Raw genomic sequence first — 23,596 nt, forward strand, 5'->3', positions numbered from 1 at the left:
ATCGTCCATTGTCTTATCCCTTAAGATCCCTGAATATAGATGTTTAACATAATGTCTAATTTGAAATGAATGACTGCTTCGTGATGTGCTGAAAATGGATTGCCTATTTCTGCCCTATTTTCCAAAGTTGTATAGCAGATAACCCAAATATTGCAAACGCTATTTTCAGCTACTCGGTCAAAGGAAAAAGCGATATAATGTATAAACGATTTATACATTAAAAATTCAAAATTTTAATTTTTCAAATTTAGATTTTTTTTTGGAAGTTTCAAGCTTTTTTTAGCTAGTGGTAAATATTGAGATAGGTCGCGGAAGCTAGGTACACTTTCGGAAACTAAAATTCAGTACATCTGCTTCGTATGTAAGTGTAGATTCGTTTCCACACATGTAGTCATCATTATCATTATAAACGATTTATACATTAAAAATTCAAAATTTTAATTTTTCAAATTTAGATTTTTTTTGGAAGTTTGAAGCTTTTTTTAGCTAGTAGTAAATATTGAGATAGGTCGCGGAAGCTAGGTACACTTTCGGAAACTAAAATTCAGTACATCTGCTTCGTATGTAAGTGTGGATTCGTTTCCACACATGTAGTCATCATTATCAGACAAGAGCCGCCTCATTAATCCTGGAATAAGACAATGGCTGATAAATATATTCCCAATGATGATAAACAATACTATCCCTTCTGTAGATTACAAGTAGTGGTTGAACAATTTGGACACACAACTTAATTAACCAAACAATCAAAATCCATTAAAAGTCCCCTAAATTGTTAAGCGATCGAATAAGGAAACGTTATTATAAAACTTTGGGGACTAATGTGATAAACAGTCCAATATCCTCTCTCTCTCTCGACATTAACCACACTACTCATTTTCTTATTAAAGCTTTGGGTACTTTTATTAAATGATGTATGGTTGGTTTCTTAATTCAAACTAGTAATGTACAAAATTTTTAACGAACAGTTTTTATCCCAATCAGAGATGTTCATCTGTTTATCGTCCATTGTCTTGTACTTTAAGTCCCCAAAGTTTTATAATAAAGTTTTCTTATTCGTTAGCTCAACAGCTTTGGGGACTTTAGTGAATTTTGATTTGTTGATTTATTAAGTTGAGTGATTAACCATTTCAACCACAAATTTTAATCTAAAGAAGGGGGAATTATTATGTATCATCTTTGGGGATGTACATGTACATCTGTTTAACGGCCATTGTCTTATCCCTTAAGATCCCTTATAATAAGCGGTAATGAATGCACATCTATTTAACACGATACGCATAATTTAATTCCAATCAAAATATAAATTTCTTAAGGTTATTTAAATTTCTAAAATTACAGTAAAGTTTAGAATAAAATTAATTCTATACTTTAAAGTTAAAATAATTCAAACGAGCAACTACGAAAATCGTCTTCAGATCGGTCTACTATTCGTCTGAATAATAGTGTATAATTAGAAGTATCTTTTGCCGATTTATTGTTTAAAATATTTGGAGGTAGGGAAAATTGGATTGTCAATTTTAATAGTATCAAAAGTTTTACAAAAACCACCTCTTATTTGGCGACTTAAACTTTGAAGACTTTTATTAAAGCTAGATTGGGGTTTAAAAGTACTTTGTCTATTTTAATTGAAAGTTTGCTTTAATTTATGCTTATAGTTTTATCCCTTGCGATCCCTGAATATTTATTAGATGAATCAATTGGATTAGAATTAACCAAATTAAAGCAATTGTTGCTGTTACACTTTATGCATAATTTTGTGTGTATTTACTTTTGTACATGTATCATAATATTTAATCTCTAGCGGATACGCCTCCAAGAGGCCTCTAGGGGCACTTGATAGATGGGGAGTGGGAGGTCCTTCACTTTTAATTTTCTCGGGAGGGTGTTGGTAGCCTCCTCCAAAATAGTTCCTTCTCTAGACCTTTGAGAATGTTAACTGTAAAGGAGAACCCTATTGGTTCATTGGTAAGCAATATAATTTGGAACTTGAGGTAGGACAGATAAACACCCTGTTACTATTGCATAAGCATTGCAATCGCATATTTTTTAATTGAAACACATGCGTAAACAATGGCACACCCCAACTTACTGACCCTTTGTTTTCACAATTCATTGTATTTCAATAGTTTATGCTTATTAGATTAATTAATTTGGCACGGATGGGATAATAGACGATAATTTAATGTTCTCCCATTAACAAAGTTGCCCCTTGTTCAGTTTGGACTTTGTACTAGCCAATCAATATAAAATACCCCCCCCCCCAAAAAAAAAAGTGTTTTAGCTGCGATACTTATGGATATAATCCTGAACGAAAAATACTAAATTAAATTAAACATATAAAATTTAATATAAAACATATGTCATAAAGAACCTACGTTAATATATCTTTATCAATAACATCAAAATTAAAATAATTTCTACAGAATTACATATATCTTATCTAACAAGGATGAAAACATCCATAAAAGCGAAGCACTGAAACGGTAGGACAAACGGACAATAACACTTGTATAGTGTCTTAACTGAATAATCAGAATACAAAAGTATGATAGTCGAAGCAAAATTGTAAATAAATTTGTTGAAAAACTGCTTGATACAGGATAATATTTATGGACATACTTACATTCTTAGGACTTGATTATAGAGTTGCTTCGCTTATAATATTGTTCTTTGATGTTCCAGGAATCAAAATACCAAAAATCAGATCAATCGGATTATTAGATTACATCAAAATTTGTTGTTAAAAAAAGTAGAAATATCAACATGTTTAAAATGGACGTACGGACATTCTGGTAATGATTATAGAGTTGCTACGCTTTCTAAATCGTACCTTACTACTTGAGAAATCATCATTATAGAAAAGCTTCGCTTTTAAAAATCAAAACTAGCTGACGTGAAAAAACAAATATTTCATTGGAAATAAAATTAAACATGATACTTGAAGGAAAGTTTTATCTTGAAAATTGATACAAATTTTATCTATTCAATGATTACGACTATTAAAAAAACAAGTACTAATTTGTCCATATGTAACGAAGTTCTACTGGCCTAAACCAGGAATCTAAAGGGATAAGACAATGGCCGATAAATTTATGAACATCTACAATGATGATACATAAAATTAACCCTTCTGTGGATTAGAATTAGTGGTTGAAACACTCCACTTAATGAACAAACAAATCAAAAATCAATGAAGGTCACAAAAGATGTTAGGCCAACGTATGATAAAATGTCATTATTACTGGGGACAGCTTATTGTCCCATCTCTATCTAAAATGAATTAATAACAACAACATTACACTCCCAATTATCACAAAATTGCCCCTTTTACAAATTTAAATTATTGGTTGAAAAGTTTAAAAACTGGCATTAAATTATTATTTCCATTTATTAGACGAACATACAAACGTACATACATGCTATAATAATAGAAAAGCTTCGCTTTTCATAAAATGTAATTGTGTTTTATTACTCATATAATATTCCAATTAAAATCTTTAAAACCAGGGAGGGAGGGGACATTGGGCTGTTAATTACACTAGTCCCCAAAATTTTAAAGCGATGTTTTCTTATTTGTTGGCTTCACAACTTTGGTTACTTTTATTGATTTTGATTGGTTGAACTATTAAGTTGACTTGTCCTAACGTTTCAACCACAAATTGTAATTCTACAGGAGGATGATTTTGCTTATCATTATTAGGGATCTACATCAATTTTTATTGGCCATTGTCTTATCCCTTTAGATCCCTGCTTTAAAAAACTGTCTAATAACGTTTTTATATAATTCAATACATCAAAACAGGGGCAATTACGTTCATAACCAGCTCAGCAACAGTAGGCTTATATTGATGATTTTTGATAGCTTACCAAAATTTATTCTTATGTTGAAGATAAAATAGTATTGTTTAGTTTTTTTTAAATCTACAAAATTTAAAGGGGGGGGGGGGAGTGACACTTTTTGAAACCAAAACTAAAAGTCAACAAAGGAACTCAACTAAAAAAAGAGTTACAGGTCTGAGATTTTGCATGGCAGTTGCTTTATAGGGGTAAAATATAGAACTGTAAAGAAACGGCGGCGCAAACGCCGAAAACTGCCGTTTCCCACCGAATTTTTTTTCTGCCTTTTCTCGGCGGTTTTCGGCCGTTGCGACGCCGTTTCTTCACAGTTCCATATTGTACCCCTATAAAGCAACTGCCATGCAAAATGTCAGACCTGTAACTCTTTTATTAGTTGAGTTCCTTTGACTTTTAGTTTTGGTTTCAAAAAGTGTCACTTTCGCCCTCCCCCCCCTTTTTTTCTTGATGTTCTATTTCTTAATTTTCTATGACGCAATAATTAAATTATGGACGTACAGATAAATCCTGGTTGTAGAACAGCTGCCCAAATAATAAGCTAGATAAGTTTTTCAAAATTCTGAACTTTTTTCCTATAACATAACATCATCAGATTTATCAAAAATCTATAATAAAAAGTACATCCTATTATATAAAATTGAAAGATTTTTTGTTTGTTTGTAAAGATTTCGCTAACCAAGAAACTTCTTCATTTTAGAAAAGCTTTGCACAGGCCAATGTTTTTGGATGGCTTTAAGCTATTTTCTGCAACCTCCCTATTCCTTCGAATAACTAGATTAAAAACTTACCAATAATTCTGTTTTCAGTACTCTTACCAGCACTGAAATCTTGTAAAAGATTCTTACCTACAAAATAAAATTAAGCATTATTTTTTTAAAAATTGATAACTTAAATTTTTTTTAAAGACTATTTCCCTTATAGTGCCTAGTCAAGCAATTAACCCCCCCCCCCCCTACTCCTTATTTTGAAATAAATAGAAGGGTTAGGGTCACTAAACCGATTAATTTCTTCATCTTAGGAGAGCTTCACCTAGGTCTCAATATAGTTTTCTATTTTGATTTTAAAGTTTAAGTCATTTGATGGTAAATTTTTTTGCCTGTAGCAAAGGATCTCATTTTTTGCAGAACCGATATGGTTCTCCTTTACAATGAGGCTTTTTATAGGCCCACGGAAGGTTTATAACTGTTTTAGGGGAGGGTATCTCTAACCTCCCAAGATAAATTGTCCCATGAAAACTAAGTAAAAATGTACCCAAGGTTTTATATTAATACCAATACCCTATCCCTGATATTAAGGCACTTATCAATTAAAAAGCTTTAATGCCACCATTGTTAAATGTAATTGCTGCCATTTCAATTAAACGCGATGGTGTCCTATCACATTCGCTAGAGATATGTCTTTTTCTATGGCCATCATTAGTAAAATGTAATGAGGAAGCAGCTTATGGCGCCTAATAAAAAATAACGTCATATATTACAAAAGACCAAAGATGCGCCAGTATACAATGTAATTGACCAATATGTTAAATATATACTGGCCTATCATTGGTTATTTGTAATGTATGACGTCATTTTTTAATAGGTACTATAAGCTGCCTCTGGAATAAGACTATTTCTTCCTTGTTAATCTACTTCAAAACCCTTAATTTTATATTTGCGTCTCAGAGGCGAAGGAGTGGGGGGGGGGGTTAATCGGTAAGTAAAACAAAAATCAGACAACCTATCCTTTTTATTTGAGGTTTGCGCTTTTTTGCATATATACATATGTACAACTTTTTGCATCTATGATATCATTGCAAAAGTGATTGGACGCCCAATTAAACAATCATCAACCTTTGATAAAGATAGACATTTACACTTCTTTTTAAACAGTTGGGGGGTGGGGGATAGAATGTTTGCCCTTTCATTAAAAAAAGTACATAAAGTGTTATATACACGTTCTCTAAATTGTTAAAAACTTTGGGATTTGATTAGTTAGTACAAACTAACAGTGTCCAAACTTTTCCACCATTAATTATTCCACTTTGTTTTATTAAATAGTCTTCAACGTTATTGTCTTATCACCTAAGATCCCTAATTTAAAGAGAAGAGCATTATTTTCAACTGGCCAACTGTTAAATAGCAAAATAAATTGCTAGTTAATTGCTCTTATTAATAGAAAGATGATTCTTTTACAGGGAAGGGAGTGTAAAACGGCGCTGAATCATTTCCAAAAAGTAAAGTCACTCAATTATGGAGGGGGGGGGGGAGAATACTACATCATTCACTAGCGGCTACGCCTTAAGAGGCCTCAAGGGGCAATTTTTTATTTTAGTTTTTTTTTTTTTTTTGGGGGGGGGTCGACCACTTTACCCACCAATTTTCAATTTAAAAAAAATTAAAAACATAAATTTAGGGGGATGATAATTTTTTTTCTTTTGGGAGGGTGGTGGTACCCTCCCCAAAATAGTTAAAAACCTTCATAAGAAATATGAGAAGCTACCCTGTAAAGGAGAACCCTTCCGTTAACAGATAGACACCCTGTTACTTTATTATAAGGATTGTCACCACCCTGATTTATTACTCTCAATTACTTTCTTATTGATTAAGTTATGTTATACAAGATGTACCTACGTTTTCGCGTAAATATCAAATTATCAAATCATTAGAATAGCATAATATTAAAGCAACAAAAAACCTGTTCCAAATTGCTTAAACTTGGTTTCACTTTTCTGTCCGTCCGTCCGACCGTAACGCTATGGGCAAAATATAATTTTCTCTGCTGCTATTTAAGATAGACAGCTTAAAATTCAAACGTTTCAACTATTAATTTTAATCTACAGGAGTAAATTTGTGCATCATCATTGAGGATGTACATCAATTAATCGGCCATTGCCTTATCCATTTAGATCCCCGTGAAACACTATGCGGAGTTATATGCACACCGTTATACAATTAAAAAGTAATTAAATCAATTTAAGATGATATCAATAAGAGACAATTTCAAAATGAAATAGGACAAGCAATAGAAATTCTATATCAAAGGAAAATAATTCAAAGACTTTTATTGTAGCGCATAAACTCAGGAATCTAAAGGGATAAGATAATGGCCGATAAATTGATAACATCCCCAATAATGATACACAAAATGTCCCCTTCTGTTAAATCCAATTAGTGGTTGAAACGTTTGGTGAAACCAACCAATCAAAATACAATAAAAAACCCCAAAGTTGTGAAGCCAACGAATAAGAAAAGGTTATTATAGAGCATACCTGGGAGCTACTCTATACGTTTCTACGTCCGTCTGTACGCTAGCCTCACAGTTTAGTTATTGTTTATTGTTAGATTTTAAGGTTTCTAGAACAAAAATGAGTATGATACCCTCAACGAAAAGAATTTATTCAGTTTCTATCACGGATGACAACATCCATAAATAGCGAAGCACTATATATTCATTGAAAGACAAACAGACACATAGAATTATAGAGAAGTTCAGTTGATAAAATGCAATTATTCATAGAAATCACAAAACCTTTCTAAAATAATAATAAAAAATGTTTAAATGTCTTTTTATGCATGACCGACAGACTGACGGACAAAGTAAATTATACACTTGATGCATTCATTGGTATAGGGAATCTTCAGAAAAAAAATCAGCATTCTATCTTACATAGCAGACGAGAAAATAACATTACCCTCGTAGCGTTACAGACGGTCAGACAAATAAAATTATATAGTAGCTTTGCTACTAAAACTCTTTTAAAAACAATTTTACTGCTCTACTATTGATACGTTATGTAAGAGTTTTTAGATAAAGGCCTAAAATATTGTTTTTAACAATTCACTTTTTTCATGTTGAAATATGAATTATTTATTATCTGTTTATTTTGATTCACACTTTAAACAAGAAAAACAAATTTCAAAAAAAAAATTTTAACTTTACCAAAATTGAAGATTTTCAGGGATAAGACAATAAACGACAAATCAACAAAGGCGATTCAACCAAATTAAACCCCTGTAGATTAAAATTATTGGTTTAACAGTTTGGACACTACAAATTTCAAGCAATCGATCAAGTTTTCATGAAAGTACACAAAATTATTGAACAAAAAAAAAATTGGACGCAAGTCTCCAAAGTTTTATAAGGGCGTGTTTTTACTCATGGATTTTAAAACTTTGGGGACTTTCGATTGGTTGATTCATTAATTTCAGTGTTCAAACGTTTCAACCATTTATTTTAATCTACAATAGGGGTAATTCTGTGTATCATAATTGGAGATGTACATCAATTTATCGACCATTGTCTTATCCCTTTAGATCCCTGTCAATATCCACTCCTTCAAATGGACATAACCCTACTTACTATGTAGCTGCATTACTAAAAATGGGTTTAATAATATTTATTTGTATGTGTGTGTGTTTTGTTTTCAATAGAATAATAAATAATGATCATTCAACAGTAGTAATGTATGGTGGATTTTTTATTTAATAAATAGTGTGGGGTAAACCCAGCAAAACATGCTAAAAAAAGTTACAGATGTACATATCAAGGAAGGGATAAGACAATGGACAATAAATTGATGTACATTCCTTATGATAGCACACATTATATCCGCTTCTATAGAATAAAACTAGTGGTTAAAACGTTTGAACACTGAACCGAATAAGAAACAATATTCCAAAACTTTGGGGACTAGTGTAAAAAAAACAGCCAATTGTACCCTCTCTTTGTGTACACATACATATAGCCAAGTCGATGGCTAATAAATAAACACTCAATAATATTTTGCTTTAATTAATTTGCTGCCAAAAACCCATTATAATATTTCCAAATCATGACGATTAACAGCTTCCATATGAATTGTGTTGATTTAAAGTTTTTTTCTATAATTTCGGCCATGGCCTTTCTTAGCGAAAATAAGCTATTCTACAACCCATCGTACAGTCTATTCGCCAAAAGACCCTTCAGTATCTCGGAGCTAACTAAACTGGTTTTAATCTTATAATTTTACATTTTTATACCCGCGTAAAGCCTGAGCTAGCCTAATAAATTGAAAATATTAATATAAAATAACAAAACTAAAGTTTGACATATCAAAAACTTTTTTAAGTACAAAATGTGCAAAATAAGTACAGATAAAATATGATCTCGCTTCATAATCATTTTTGGCTCATTAAATTCTAGTTCCATTATATTTTAGGTTTCATAAAAGTTTTAGTTTCAAAATTACAGGGTGAACCAAATAAAACTTTCGAAGCAATTATATGCTCAGTGCGTTTGAAGGTGCTTTGACTTTTGTGTCAGAACCTAAATTGGGACATAGTGCATTTCATTACCCTAGGTTAGGTAACTTCATTTCACTTTTCAACAAAACCTCAAATGAGCCGTTTTTGAGAAAATTAGATTTGAAAATTTCACGTTCAATTTTCATCCACTAGGATCATGACAAGAAATTATTTATCTAAAATTTTGAACAAGTTTGCTTTTATAAAGTTCTTCATAAAACCACTCCTTAAGTGAGTTGATTCATGGCCATTTTTGTCAGTTGCTTTGCTAGGGTCATAGATATTCAGCCTTAAAAAAATCATATATAGAGAGGTTTTATGAAAGACTTTATAAAAGCAAAGTTGTTCAAATTTTTAGATAAATAATATTTGCTTTTCTTGTCATGATTATGCGGTAACTCCTAGTGGATGAAAATAGAACTTGAAATTTCCAAATCTAATTTTCTCAAAAACGGCTGCATTTTAGATTTTGTTGAAAAGTGAAATGAAGTTACCTAACCTAGGGTAATAAATGCACTATGTCCCAATTTAGGTTCTGACACAAAAGTCAAAGCACCTTCATACGCACTGTGGGGGATCTGTGCTTGTTTTTTTTTGGAACACCTTGTACATCAAATACACGTTTGTATAAGGATATTCTATCCCGTAATAATTTGCGCGGTTTCATAGAATAGGAAAGTTATCAGACTATTACAGAACTTTTAGGATTTTAATTAATCATTTGGAACATTTTTTAAATTGGAATTAGAAGATTTTCAAACTTTAAGATAACTGACTTCACCTAGAAACACACACAAGAACAATACATCTAATATGCGCGAAGTATTTTAAGCATAAAAAAGACAATAAAATTTAACCATTTTCTTGGCTTTCTTTGGTTCTAAACAAAAAGGGGAAAAAGGAAAATATTAAGACAGACATACGGACGAACACGATTTAACTAAAAAGAAGTTTTTGCAATTAAAATAAAAAGTTTAGTGACTTTTTAAAATGTCAATAACCTATTGACTTTTAAGGATTGGAATAATAGTAAATAATATTTTTAAATATCGGGCTAAAGATTGAAAGCGAATCATCTCTCTGGGTATTGTTTAAACCTTTGAATAGAATATTTCAAGATGGTTTAGCTTGATAAACAATTAGCCCACTATTCATAGCTTAAAGCTATTCCTATAGACTACCATCAACCTTACCATAACAGTATAAAACAAACCTATAAAGCAAACAAACTGTAATGTGATTTTAAAAATCCTACAACTAAAAACCCAATTTTAAGATAGCTATATAAAAACTCGAGTATTGAAATATTTTAGAGTTCCATAGCTAATTTATGTTGTGAATATTTAAAAGCGCAGTTACTACATAATTAATGTTCGTCTGTTCATACGTCCGTCAAGCCGTTTGTCCGTCAACGCTTTTTTGTGCCTTTGTATGATATTGGAACAAATATCTTTTTGCTTGATTTAAACATAATTTGTCTAATATTCTGGCACACTTTTGGTATCATATTTGAATGAAAAATGATAATAATATCAATTGTTTGTCCTTACATTATACCTAATCCAAATCATTGAATTAGCTGGGTGTTTGTTAATATGTTAGTACAATAATACCTCTAAAACGGCGAGTCTACACTTTTTAGGAAAACTTTATTAAAACCCCTAGTAAATCTAAAGGTATCTAAAGGGTTAAGACTATGGCCAATAAATTGATATACATCCCCAATCATGATACACAAAACTACCCCTTCTGTGGTTTAAGATTAGTGGTTGAAACATTTGAACACTCAACTTAATAAAACAACCACCAATCAAAATTCACAAAAGTCCCCAAAGTTGTTAAGCTAATGAATAAGAAAACGTTGTTATAAACTTTGGGGACTAATGTAATAAACAGCCTATTGTCCCCTCTCTCTCTCTGTTTATCAACATATTTTTTTCATAATCTAGTTATTAGAAATCCTTAGATTTTATGTACGTAATTTTAACAGTTATTAAACGTAAAAATTACATATTCCTAAATTTTGATAAACACTTGTATCGCAAAATTGCAAATATTGTTACAAAAAGGGCTCGGCAGCCGCGCATAAGAATCGCATTTAAACCCGCTTGTGTGCCAAAAAAAATCCTTTTGAAAAAAGATGGATTGACTGTATAGGAACAGGCTTCAGATCTCCACCTGAATTTTAGAAGTAATAATATGACGATTTTGCTCAGGCTTACACATGGCTGACGTGCTGCTGCCGAGCCCTGGTTACAATAACACGAATGACAACGGCCATAAAAGCGAATCTCAAAAGATAGACAGTCACGAATAAATAAAATTTTTAATAAACTATGATAAACTACCCACAGTTTTAACACAAATTTCAAACAAGAACTTTCAAATAATAATTTTATTCTGGAAAAGGTCATTTTGTTTAAAATCATTTGAAATTAACTTAAATTTATCTTTAATTATCATATCCCTTAAAATATATTGATGTACATACCCAATTATGATACACAAAATCCCCCTTCTGTAGATTAAAGTTAGTTGTTGTAACGGTTGAACACTCAATGAATCAATCAATCAAAATCAACTAAAGTCAACGAATACAACAGCTACGCTTTTAAAATCATGCCAAATTGTTACAAGAATCTATTTTATAAGATATTTGCTGTTAAAAAAATATTTATTCTTTAGTATTTTTCAAACATAACATTTGAAGTATAGAAATTCTTAAAGGAAATTAAATAAAGATAAAAACATTTCCTGAAGAAAATAAATAAAAACTCTAATAATATATATTAAATCCATTGTTAATTCTTCATTGAAAAAAGGATTACGTGGTTTTTAAAAAGGAATTATCCTAAACCATTTAAATGCTTCTCATAATTGGATCATTTTATTATATAATGATATTGTTTAGAAAATATTTTTTTGTTTTTACTTTTTTAATATAAATTTTTTTATTTAATTTGATATTTCAAATACCATAATTCTGTACAATAAGCAGAAAAATTATAAATTTTGTCTTAAAAGTAATCATTTGAGCTTACTTTTTCGACAATTTTGACTTCCAACGAAAGTAAGGGCTGGGGAAAATTTAAAATTTAAAAGGGGGGGGGGGTCTTAGTAATGAATAAATAGTTATCTATCGTATCGTATTATAGACAGCCATCTGCGGATATTAAAAATTAAAACCCTCGGTAACACAACTGGTATTAATCTTTTGATTTGTATTTTGATTTTTGTGGAAAATTGTCTGTAATACGATGCTATACATGATTTTTCAGTAAGGCTGGGAACCGGTTCTAATCCTTACATAACCTTTTTAAGATGTAAAATAAATCACCTATTTTATTGAAATGTTATCAAATTACAATTATTAAGTTCTAATAAACAAAGATGACACCATCAATATAAATCGAAACTCAACAATTCATATTGGTACCTACTGAAATCATCATATATATAAGGTTTTAAATGAATATAATGATTCTAACATATCTAAATTGACGATTTAAGCTGTTCGTTACAAACAGACAATGGACAATAAATTTATATTCCCATCTTAAATACGTTTATGTGCATTTATAAGCTTATATCTATCAATGGGAAGAAAAGGGGCGTAGATTAAATTAGTTGCTACTTTCCTCTCCCCACTGACAAATATCATAATAGTTATTTCTCGCATCGTATTATAAACGGCTTTCCGCGGATATAGAATGTACAATTATATCTTATGATTGTACATTTCTATATTCGTAGAAAACTGGATATAATTCGATGCTAGACATAGTTTTTTCGTATTGCTGAGAACCGGTTCCTGTCCACCGGATTCGAATGAATACGAGAAAATTAATTATTTTACATAACCATAGATTTTTAAAAAATTATTTCGAAGATTTTTTTTTCATTGAATTTTTTACATTTACGGATGAATTGAATAAAAAGGAGTTAAACCACACATGCCAAATTTTTTATTGAAACAGGTCTATATATATATCCTATTGTGTAAAGTAGCAAGATTTTTTTGTCTGAAGCTTAAGATTTCAATAACTACTTAACCGATTGGATTCTCTATTTTAGGTAAGCTTCAAATGGGTCCTGTGGTGGTTTTAGGCTATTTAATTTTTAGATTTAAGTTTTGGAATGGTTTTCAGCTATTTTTAAAGCCCCTCTCTAACCCGTCGAATAAAGATCTCTTAGATGCTAGAGGCGTAGCCGCTAGTCTACTTATAATAGAAACATCTATCTACTAAATAGCCAAATTATTAAATACGTTAGTAGATAAGTATAACACGTTACTATAGTTTTTCTTAGAGAAAAAATAAATTTAAAAAAAAAAATTTCATTACTTAAAGAAACTCTATGTGAAACGATAACTGGGACCATAAGGGATAAGACTAAAATGTGGAAAAAAATTCCAATGAAGATCAACATAATTAGAATAAATTATTGGTTGAAAAGTTTCGACACTTGATAGTGTAAACCAAGCAATCAAGATTTAATACATGTACCCAAAGTTTTTAAACGTTTTTAAACAACGCATAATTTCCCGTCATATGTCCCTTCCCTTCCTGAATAATATGAAATTTGACTTGATAATTGGTTACATAATACATATTTTTTCATAGATTTTCTTGGAATCAAATATTTTTTTTCTTTTTTATTCATTACGCTTGACTTTTTTATTTTCTCTGACGCCTTTTTAATAGTTATCTGCGTTTCTTTGTATAAATCTTTTCCAAATTAACAATTCCTGCTATAAAAATGGCTTGTTTTTTATTGCTACAGTGCTATTTATGGACAAAATGGTCCTTGTTTTAACAGAGAAGATGTCTTTTTAAATGTAATTCATTGCATTACGAGTCCATTTTTTGCCAGCCTACAGTGAATAAGTACATGTTGAGAACATTTTTTATTCAAAATTATTTTTTTCAGTATGGCTTCGAAACCGATTGATATCCACTGGATTAAAACCGGTTCTCAGCCATACAGAAAAATCAAGTACAGCCTCATATTACAGACAATTTTCTAGACAATAACTAGTTGCTCTACCGGCCCCTAGCCTCTATGGGATTGGCGAAGGATATATTGAAAAACCTAAAAACACCATAGGACAACAATTACGCCAGCAAATCCCCAGATATTTAACTTCAGGCAATAAACAAAATTATTCTTTACAAGGATTTGTTAATACAATGACAGCATAAAAATTTAATTCTTTAGCATAAATCTCTCTTTTCCATCTCTCTTTTTTGAAAGAATATCTTACGTAAGCTTATTTCAATATTTTTCGGACATAGTAATTTTTTTGCGAGAAATATATGGAGGTAAGGGAGGGGGTATTGTTGGATTAATTAAGTTGTTAAGCCAACGAATAAGAAAACGGTATTATAAAACTTTGGGGACTAGTGTAATAAACAGCCCATTGTCCTCTTTCTCTATGCTTATGCTCAAGGAATTTTATTTTTATGTCCATTATTTTAACGCTTTATTCCTGAAGAAATATGAAAAATTAAATGTATTATGTATTTCTATATCAATTGAAAGCTAGTGACAGGGATATAGCAAAAAGATTATTTTTTTCTTACATTCAAAATTTTAAGGTGTGTGTCCATTTCCGCACATTGTAACAACAGCTGTTCGAATGCACATATAAAAAAACAGCAGTCAAATTTATAGGAGGTTTTGTCAGAGAGGACAATGGGCTGTTTATCACACTAGTCCCCAAAGTTTTTCAATAACCTTTTCCTATTTGTTGGCTTAATAACTTTGGGGACTTTTATTAATTTTGAATGCTTGATTCCTTTAGTTGGGTGTCCTAATGTTTCAACCACTAATTGGATTCAACAGAAGGGGAAATTTTTAGTATAATTATTGGGGATGTACATCAATTTATCGGCCATTGTCTTATCCCTCACATCCCTAAATTCATTTACTGAAGAAATGATCAAAATACACAGAATGTGGTTTTGTTATTTTTTGGACAAGAATGAAAAAATTAAAAAATGATTATATTAAAAAAAAATTTGCAATCGACTTATTTTCTTTACTTTAAAAAACGAAATTTTATAAAAAAAAATCCCTTGCTTATCTTAAAAATTTCCTCAACTATCATTTTAAACAAAGTAGTAAGGTTTTTTTTCTCTGTAGCTTAAGATTTCGATGACTTCTGAGTTCTTCTTATGGAAGCTTCTTTTAGGTCCCTGGATGGTTTAAGGCTATTTAATTCTTATAATTCTTAAATCAGGGGGGGGGGGGACATTGGACTGTTTATAAAAGTTGTTAAATCCCAATTTCATACTGGTTTAGTAACTTGGGAGACTTTAATTGAATATTGATTGGTTGGTTCATTAATTTGAGTGTCCAAACCATTAATTGTAATCTACAGATGGGTAATTTGGTGTATCCTCAATTTATCACCCATATTGTCTTATCCCTTTAGATCCCTGACTAAAAACAGATCATTTATCACAAACAATTTTGACTGGTTTCTTGCCAAGGATGAAAACACAACATGGAGGGAGGGGACATTGGAATTATAATTAAACTTGTTCCCAATGTTTTATAAGTTAGTTATCTCATCCGTTGGCTTAAATTCTTATGATACTTTATAAAATCTTATTAGTTTGGTTTAAAATGATTTAATTAACAAAATAGGGTACTTTACATTGTTTAAAATCATTGGGTATGCACATTAATTTCTCGTCCACTGTCTTATTCCTTGTGATCCCTGGAAAACCAATCATTAACAAATTTCCACAAATGAATCAAACTATTTTTTTGTATTTTTGTTACAGAAAAAGAAAAAAAATGCGGCGTGGCTGTTTTAAAATTAATATTGTGGGTTTGTCTGTTATGGCCCTTGTTTAAATCTCAATCAGGAAAGACAGTTGTCTGTGCATAAGAAAATAAAATAAAAATAACATTCATAACATCTTCTTATAAACAACTTTCAGCGGTAAATAAATTGAAAAAATAAAAGATTAATTTCAGTTTTGTTGGCCCCGTGGGCCGAAGGTCCAGGACAACAAAACTAATATTCATTTTATATTTTTTTGTTAAAAAAAATATCATTGGTTCTATAACCGGTTCTGATCTTGCGGATATTAATCGGTTTTGAAGCCGTAATGGAAATTTAATTTCTTTATTGTTGAGATATCAGTTTTTGTAAGAAATTATTTATTTGTTTATTTTCGTCTTCGTGGTCAATTTCTAAAAAAAATTATTTCCATCCCAAAATTTCTTGCCAAGCCGTCAAAATTAGTTTTACTTCTTTCAGCTTTTATACCGAAAATTGAAACGTTTTATTCGCTTGCTGTTTAGTTATAGGGCCAGTAACTTTCTTATAGAGCTTATTAATTTCTAAATTTAAAATGGAATGAATAGTGAATAGTTTGCTGGACTAATCTCCTAGTAAAATCTCTCCAGTTTTTTTTCCTGGGTGTTTCATCACTTTCGCAGAGATCTAAAGGGATAAGACAATGGCCTATAAAATGATGTACATCCCCAATGATGATACCTCTTCTGTAGATTAAATATAGTGGTTGAAACGTTTAAACACTCAACTTAATAAACCAACCAATCAAAATTCAGTTAAAGTCTCCAAAGTAGTTAAGTCAACGAATAAGAATAAAACTTTGGGAGCTAGTGTAAAAAACGCCATTTGTCCCCTCTCTCTCTCTCTCTGGTTTCAATATCATAATTAAGCACACCTTCATCAATTTGCTATTGTGAAAAATGTTAAAACTTTGGCGGAAACTTCTGCACTCCAATTTTCCAGCCCTGCTAATCATAGACAAAAATTGAGTGGCATTTTTAGAATAGCTAAAAGATAACGACGGCTTCTTTGGTTGGGTGGTTGCTTCAAATGCTAAAATAGGTTTGACTTTACGTTCGTTCATTGGTCCATCAATCATTAATTTTACACATTAGATTCTAAGCAGCAAGACAAATGTGCGCCAAAAAAAAGAGTTAAGGTTCTACGCAGCAAAATACAGGGTGCGCAAAATAAATAGCTATGGCTCTATGCAACAATATACAAATTGCGCTTAATAAAGAGCTAAGGCTCTAGGCAGCAAAATACAGGGTGACCCAAATATAAAACTAAGGCTCTAGGCCAAAAATTACATTAGATTTTTTAAAATTTTATATTTACAGGGGTTTTTAACTTTTATTTATATAACTGGGAAAGAACTATACCACAAATACCAAACTAATTTAATTTAGTTAATAAAAGACCCACCAAAGAAAACGACAACCCTCTACCCATACATAAGAATCTGTTAACTAAGGATTGTCTGTCTATTTGAGAGAGTTGCTTTTGTGGGAGACAAAGTCAAATATTCAACTCACTCAAGCGGTGTTCCTTTAATATCTCAGAAACTTCAATAAAAGTTTCTTTATAGCCAAGGAGGGAGGGAGGGAGCATTGGGCTGTTTATTACACCAGTCCCCAAGGTTTTCTTATGCGTTAGCGTATTAACTTTGGGGACTTTTCTTGGATTTTGATAGTTCATTAAGTTTAATGTTTAAAGTTTCAACCATTAATCATTATCTACAGATGGGGTATTTTTGTGTCTCATTATAGCGGATGTACATCAATTTATCGGCCATTGTGTAAACAATAATAAATAATGCTAATATGTCCGGCGCATGACATTGACGGCGCAAAAGAAGGACTTCCAGAGAAAGTTCATGCAATAAAAGAGTTAACTAAAGAGCAGCCATTCAACAATAAAGATACTTCAGTCCATATCAAATTTTAATTCAAATATTTGTATAAATGTAGGCACACTACCCATGGCTGGCAAAAAGAAATGTGAGTTGGTTAGTTTAGTTAGTTAGAACAGATACAAGAAAATGTCTCCTTGAGGTCAGTTGAATTTGAATTGCCGAATGTATACACAGTTTCTTCGGTATTTACTCATCCTATCTCAATATTTACTACTAGCTAAAAAAATTCAAACTTCCAAAAAATCAAAGTTTGAAGCTTTAAGCTTTTTTAGCTAGTAGTAAATATTGAGATAGGATGAGGAAACACCGAGGAAACTGCGTACACAATCGGCAACACAAATTCAGCAAACCCTCCTAGATCATGGTTTCTACAGACATTTGTTTCATTAAAATCACAGCAAAAAACATGTTTCATAGGACAACAAGGACATATATGTCCAGTAGTATACGGGGATCTAAAGGGATAAGACAATTGCTGATAATTTGATGATACATACAATCTACCCCTATCTGTAGATTGCAATTAGTGGTTAAAACCTTTGGACTCTCAACTAAATAAACCAACCATTTAAAACTCAATAAAAGTCACCACGGTTGTTAAGCCAACGAATAAGAAAACGTTATCAAAGAACTTTGGGGACTAGTTTAATAAAGTTGTGGACTAACAGACATATAAAACCTATAGAGCAGTTACGCAACTAAGAACTTTTACTGTGATTCGATGTTTGAAAACAACTTCAAAACCATTTTTAAGTTCTTTCTAGTTGTCATTCCTTAAATACCTAACACAGAGACCAAAAAGATAAAAGTAACTATTTTCTCATCCTTAGTAGAGTTAGAGTTTATGTAAAATAGTGGGGGCAACCACTGGGTTAAGTTCTTTGCAGAAATAAAATTGAAAAATTGAAGAATCATCCCTCAAAAATAGTCAATTTTCTCCTTAAATATTGTCAATGAAAATATTTTTTTAGTTGCTAAAATTTGCAATGTTTTAACGGAAAGTATCTAATTGTGTAAAATAAATTTTTTTAAAAGTAAGAAAAACAACCTTTCTCAATAATATTAACATTTCCTAAAGATCCTTTTCAATAAAGAAAGGCTCAAAAAATGTTACCTATATTAGAGTTTGTTAGACCTTTTACTTTACAAATAATTATGCAATTGCCCTCACTGTAAAAATAAAATAGAAAAAAAAGGCTTTCATGTAGGTATACACAGTTTTAATGAGACTTTTCAGGTAAAAAAATACAGCCGTTTGAACAATGAACTAAAATTTATTTTTTTAATAAAGTAAAATAAAATTTTCAAAATGAAATTAGAAATCTTTTAAACCTTAGAAATTTACTTTTTGAAATAATATTTTAGTAGTTTTACTTATTTCTTGCAATTCTAGCAAATGCGGGGGGCTCTAAACATGCGGGGCCCAATTCATGTTTCCTATTTTTTTTTGCAGTGCTATTCTAAAACCTTTACTTAACCTAACCTAACATAAAATAAACATCAAAAATGAAATAGGGTTTTCTTTAGTGGTCCAGGTGCAATATCAGGTAAACATCCAATATTTAAATTTGAATAGGTATCATTTTTAATAAATAAAAATTGTTTTTAATGAAGAGAATATTACGAAGAAGAATAATTCAAAATAAAAACATGTTACAAAAAATGTTTTTGAATGGAAATTTAATATTTTCGTGTAATCATTATTACTTTTCATATCGAAGCTATTCTATGATTACAATTGACTGTCAGTCTGTCCGTCTGTACGTCAGGAATGTTTTGGTTGAATTTGGATGTCTAAAGGTTAGTACACAAACGTTAAAGTTATATTTTTTCGTTTTAAAAAAAAGTTAATAGTCTGAATTTCTAAATAACTAGCACATATAAGAAGCAACTTTTTTGTCCTTTTTTGTTGTTTGGCTGATAAGGGGGAGGTAGGTTGTGCTATAATTCCGTAAATGTGTTAGTTTTAAGGCTTAAAAACAGTGGTAGAACGATAATATTCACTAAATATGTGTATTCCATACGGAAAAGAACAGAAGAAAAAAATATTTGGTAAATATTATCGTTCTACTGCTGTTTTTAAGCCTTAAAACTCTCACCTTTACGGAATTTTAGCACAACCTACCTCCCCCTTTTATTTGCAACTTAATAAAGCTATCATCCTTGTTTTCATATAAAAGAAAGAAATTATATAAGTTATCTATTAAGATTAAATAAATCAAAAATATCACCAGAGAGAGAGAGAGAGGAGACATTGAGCTGTTTATTTCACATGTCCCCAAAGTTTCATAGTAACGTTGTCTTATTCATTGACTTATCAAATGTGGGGACTTTAATTGAAATTTGATTGGTTAATTCATTGAATTAAGTGTCTAAACGTTTTAACCACTAATTGTAACCAACGGAAGGGTATTTTTGTGTATCATCATTGGGGATGTACATTGTACATCAATTTATCGTCTATTGTCTTATCCCTTTAGAAACCTGGGTAATACCCATTTGATATAATGTTATAAATAAAGAAAGGTTAAATATGTTAAGAATCCTAAATATTAGCAAAACAAGAATGATAAAATCTTAAGTAAAAGGTTGTTTATATTTAGTACAATAATAAGAACAAACAGCTTAACCGATTGAAAAGTAAAATTTAGCAAAAACAAGAAATTTTGGACCAATATATCATTTAGCAGCAATGAAAATCAAGATTTTATAGAGAAGTTTCGTTACAAAAACAAAATATTTAGAGCGTCAGACTCTTTTATTTCCTATTTTTTTTTACTTAGATAAGTGTACTATCTTTTATTTAATATTGTTATATTTTGTATGAATATTTTAAGGATTAAATTGTTCTCTAGTGAATCATCTAGTTGCTTTGTCCCTAGCATATAGGGGATTTGTACTCCAAGTGAGGATTCAGGACATAAAAACTATAAATTATCAAATAAAATAGCCTAAAACCATCCAAAAACCTATGTGAAGCTTCCCTAAAATTGATAAATTCAAAAAATAAGTAGTAAGGAAGATCATAAATCACATACAAAAAAAACTTACTACTTAATCATTCAATAATAGAAAACATAATTTGACTTTAAAAACTTTAAAATTGATAATTTAGATTCTTATAAACTTTTAAAAAGCCAATATTATACCATAATCTTCTTATTTTTTATTTCTCATTAGCGTTTATATATAAAATATATAAATCAGTAGGTTATCAAACATTAAAAACCAAAGTTTAGCAACAAAAAAAAAGAGAAAATACGGGAAAACATGAAAAGTTTGAAATGAACCCTCTCTCTCTATAACATAATACCAAAAGCAACCAGTTACGTAAACGTAATTTGTTCAGCGGCTAAAGAACACCTGTTGCTGGGTGCTATCTAGGAGTATTTGGGAGTATACAAACTTTACTTCAACCTCGGCAAATGTTCAACAAGTTGTTGGAAAATTTACTCCTCTCTCCCTCTCTCTCTCTTCTCTGGGAGTAAGTGGGAGCTTTGTAATGGAATAAGGAAAAATTCGCCTCGTATTTTTTTTGCTGCTCATATTACCATTTGGTAAAGATATTTTTTGCACTTACATAAACGTTCAAAAAGTATTCTTGATTTTTTTCAAGGTGTAAATTGATTAATAGTTATTTCTCGTATCGTATTATAAACAGCTTTCCGCGGATATAGAATGTACAATTATAAGATTAAAACCAGTTTTTTTTAGCCCCGAGGTGCCGAAGGTGCGGGCTAAAAAACTGGTTTTAATCCTTTGATTGTACATTTTTATATTCGTAGAAAGCTGAAGATAATACGATGCTAGACATAGTTTTTTCGTATGGATGAGAAATGGTTCCTATCCACCGGATTCGAATGAATACGAGAAATGAAATAATTTTATCCTACAATATGAAGTAGCAAGTTTTTTTTCTTTCTTTAGATCTTAAAATTTTGATAATTACAATACAAATTGAGTTCTACATTTAATGGAAGCTACTTATAGCTCCCATAATGGTTTTATGCTATTTAATTCTTATATCTAAGTTTGGTTTGATGCTATTTTACTATCTTCCTTACTCCTACGAATACATAGCTAATATATGCTAGGAGCGCAGCCTCTAGTATTGAATAAAGTAATAATTTTTCTTTTGTCAATGTAGCTTAGAATTTCGATTTCTTTGGGAAGCTTCACATGGGTCCCTGGATGGTTTTAAACTATCATTTATCTTTTCCTAACCCTTAAATGTTAAGGGCACTGCCGCTAGTTTTTAGAGAGATTTAAATCTTATGCTATTATTATATGAGCATTCATGAGGTGATGTCAATACTTTTTCAGTATATGATTGACCACTTTTATAAATTAAGTCAAAATGCAGAACAATGTCATGTCAATAATATGTCAGAGCCATGACAATCTAATAGTTATTTATTGCATCGTATTATAGACAGCACTCCGCTGATAGTACATAGAAAAATTATGAAATTAATTCCAGTTTTGGCATACCCCAGAGCCCGAAGGCCCGTTCTAACAAAACTGGTATTGATACCATGATTTTTCATTTTATTATTCGTAGAAAATTGTCTAATATACAATACGATACATGTATGGCTGAGAACCGGCTCTAATCCAGCGGATATTAATTGGTTTTGAAGCCATACTAGAATATGCTTTTCAATCTTTGGGCAAAAAGTGTAAAACCTCTTTTAAACTAGTTTATTAAAACTCAAGATAATGTTCTTTAACTTAAAAAAGATATTGATATTTTAAAAGAATAAGATAATTAAAAAATAAATTCAATAAATTATTCATTATATATGCAAATTTAAGCAAAATTTTAATGCATTTTGCATATGTTTTTGAAAATTTATTTATCTCTATGTAAGTAAATATAATAAATTATAAGTTATACTTTGTAATATGAATAAGGATTTCAAAATAATTTGATCACTTTTGTTTAAAACTTAATTTTATAATTCATCCTTAGAAATATTCTATTATACATACATATAAAGTAGTAAGGTTTTTGTCTGAAGCTTAAGATCTTAATAACTACTGAACTGACCGGGTTATCTAATTTATGTAAGTTTCACATAGGTGTGATGGCTTTAAGCTATTTTTAGATTTAGGTCTTGGGAAGGTTTTAAGCTATTTCTAAAGCATCCTCTTTCTGTTCCTTTGAATACAAAGCCCCTATATCAATGCTAGGGGCGCAGCTGCTAGTTTTGTATATATTTTAATAAAAACAAGGATGGCAACATCCATAAAAGCGAAGCACTGAAACGGTAGGACAAACGGACATTAACACTTGTATAGTGTCAGAACTGAATAATCATAATATAAATGTATAAGAGTCAAAGCAAAATTGTAAGTAAATTTGTTGAAAAACTGCTTGATTCAGGATAATATTTATGGACATACTTACATTTTTAGGACTTGATTATATAGTTACTTCGCTGATTACATTATACTTTGTTGTCCCAGGAATCAATATACCAAAAATCAGATCAATCGGATGATTAGATCACATAAAAATTTGTTGTTAAAAAAAGTAAAAAAAATCAACATGTTTAAAATGGACGTACGGACATTTTGGTGATGATTATAGAGTTGCTACGCTTTCTAAATCGTACCTAACTATTAAAGGAATCACCATGCAAAATTTTAAATCGATAGGACAATTCTAACATGCCTAAATTAACGAAAAAAGCTATCCGTTACGGACGGACGGACGGACGGACGTACGGACGGACAGACGTACGG

The 23,596-nt window shown here is 30.7% G+C and overlaps 1 protein-coding gene across 2 annotated transcripts in view; it reads right to left on the bottom strand.

Annotated features, from left to right (window-relative positions):
* The window catches only part of LOC145327664 (uncharacterized), a 147,407-nt gene that overhangs the window by 123,112 nt on the left and 699 nt on the right, over positions 1-23,596 (bottom strand). The window lies entirely within an intron of this gene.

Source organism: Acartia tonsa, chromosome 9 (genome assembly GCF_053477335.1).
Source record: "Acartia tonsa isolate MP-2025a chromosome 9, ASM5347733v1, whole genome shotgun sequence".
Lineage (NCBI taxonomy): Eukaryota > Metazoa > Arthropoda > Copepoda > Calanoida > Acartiidae > Acartia > Acartia tonsa.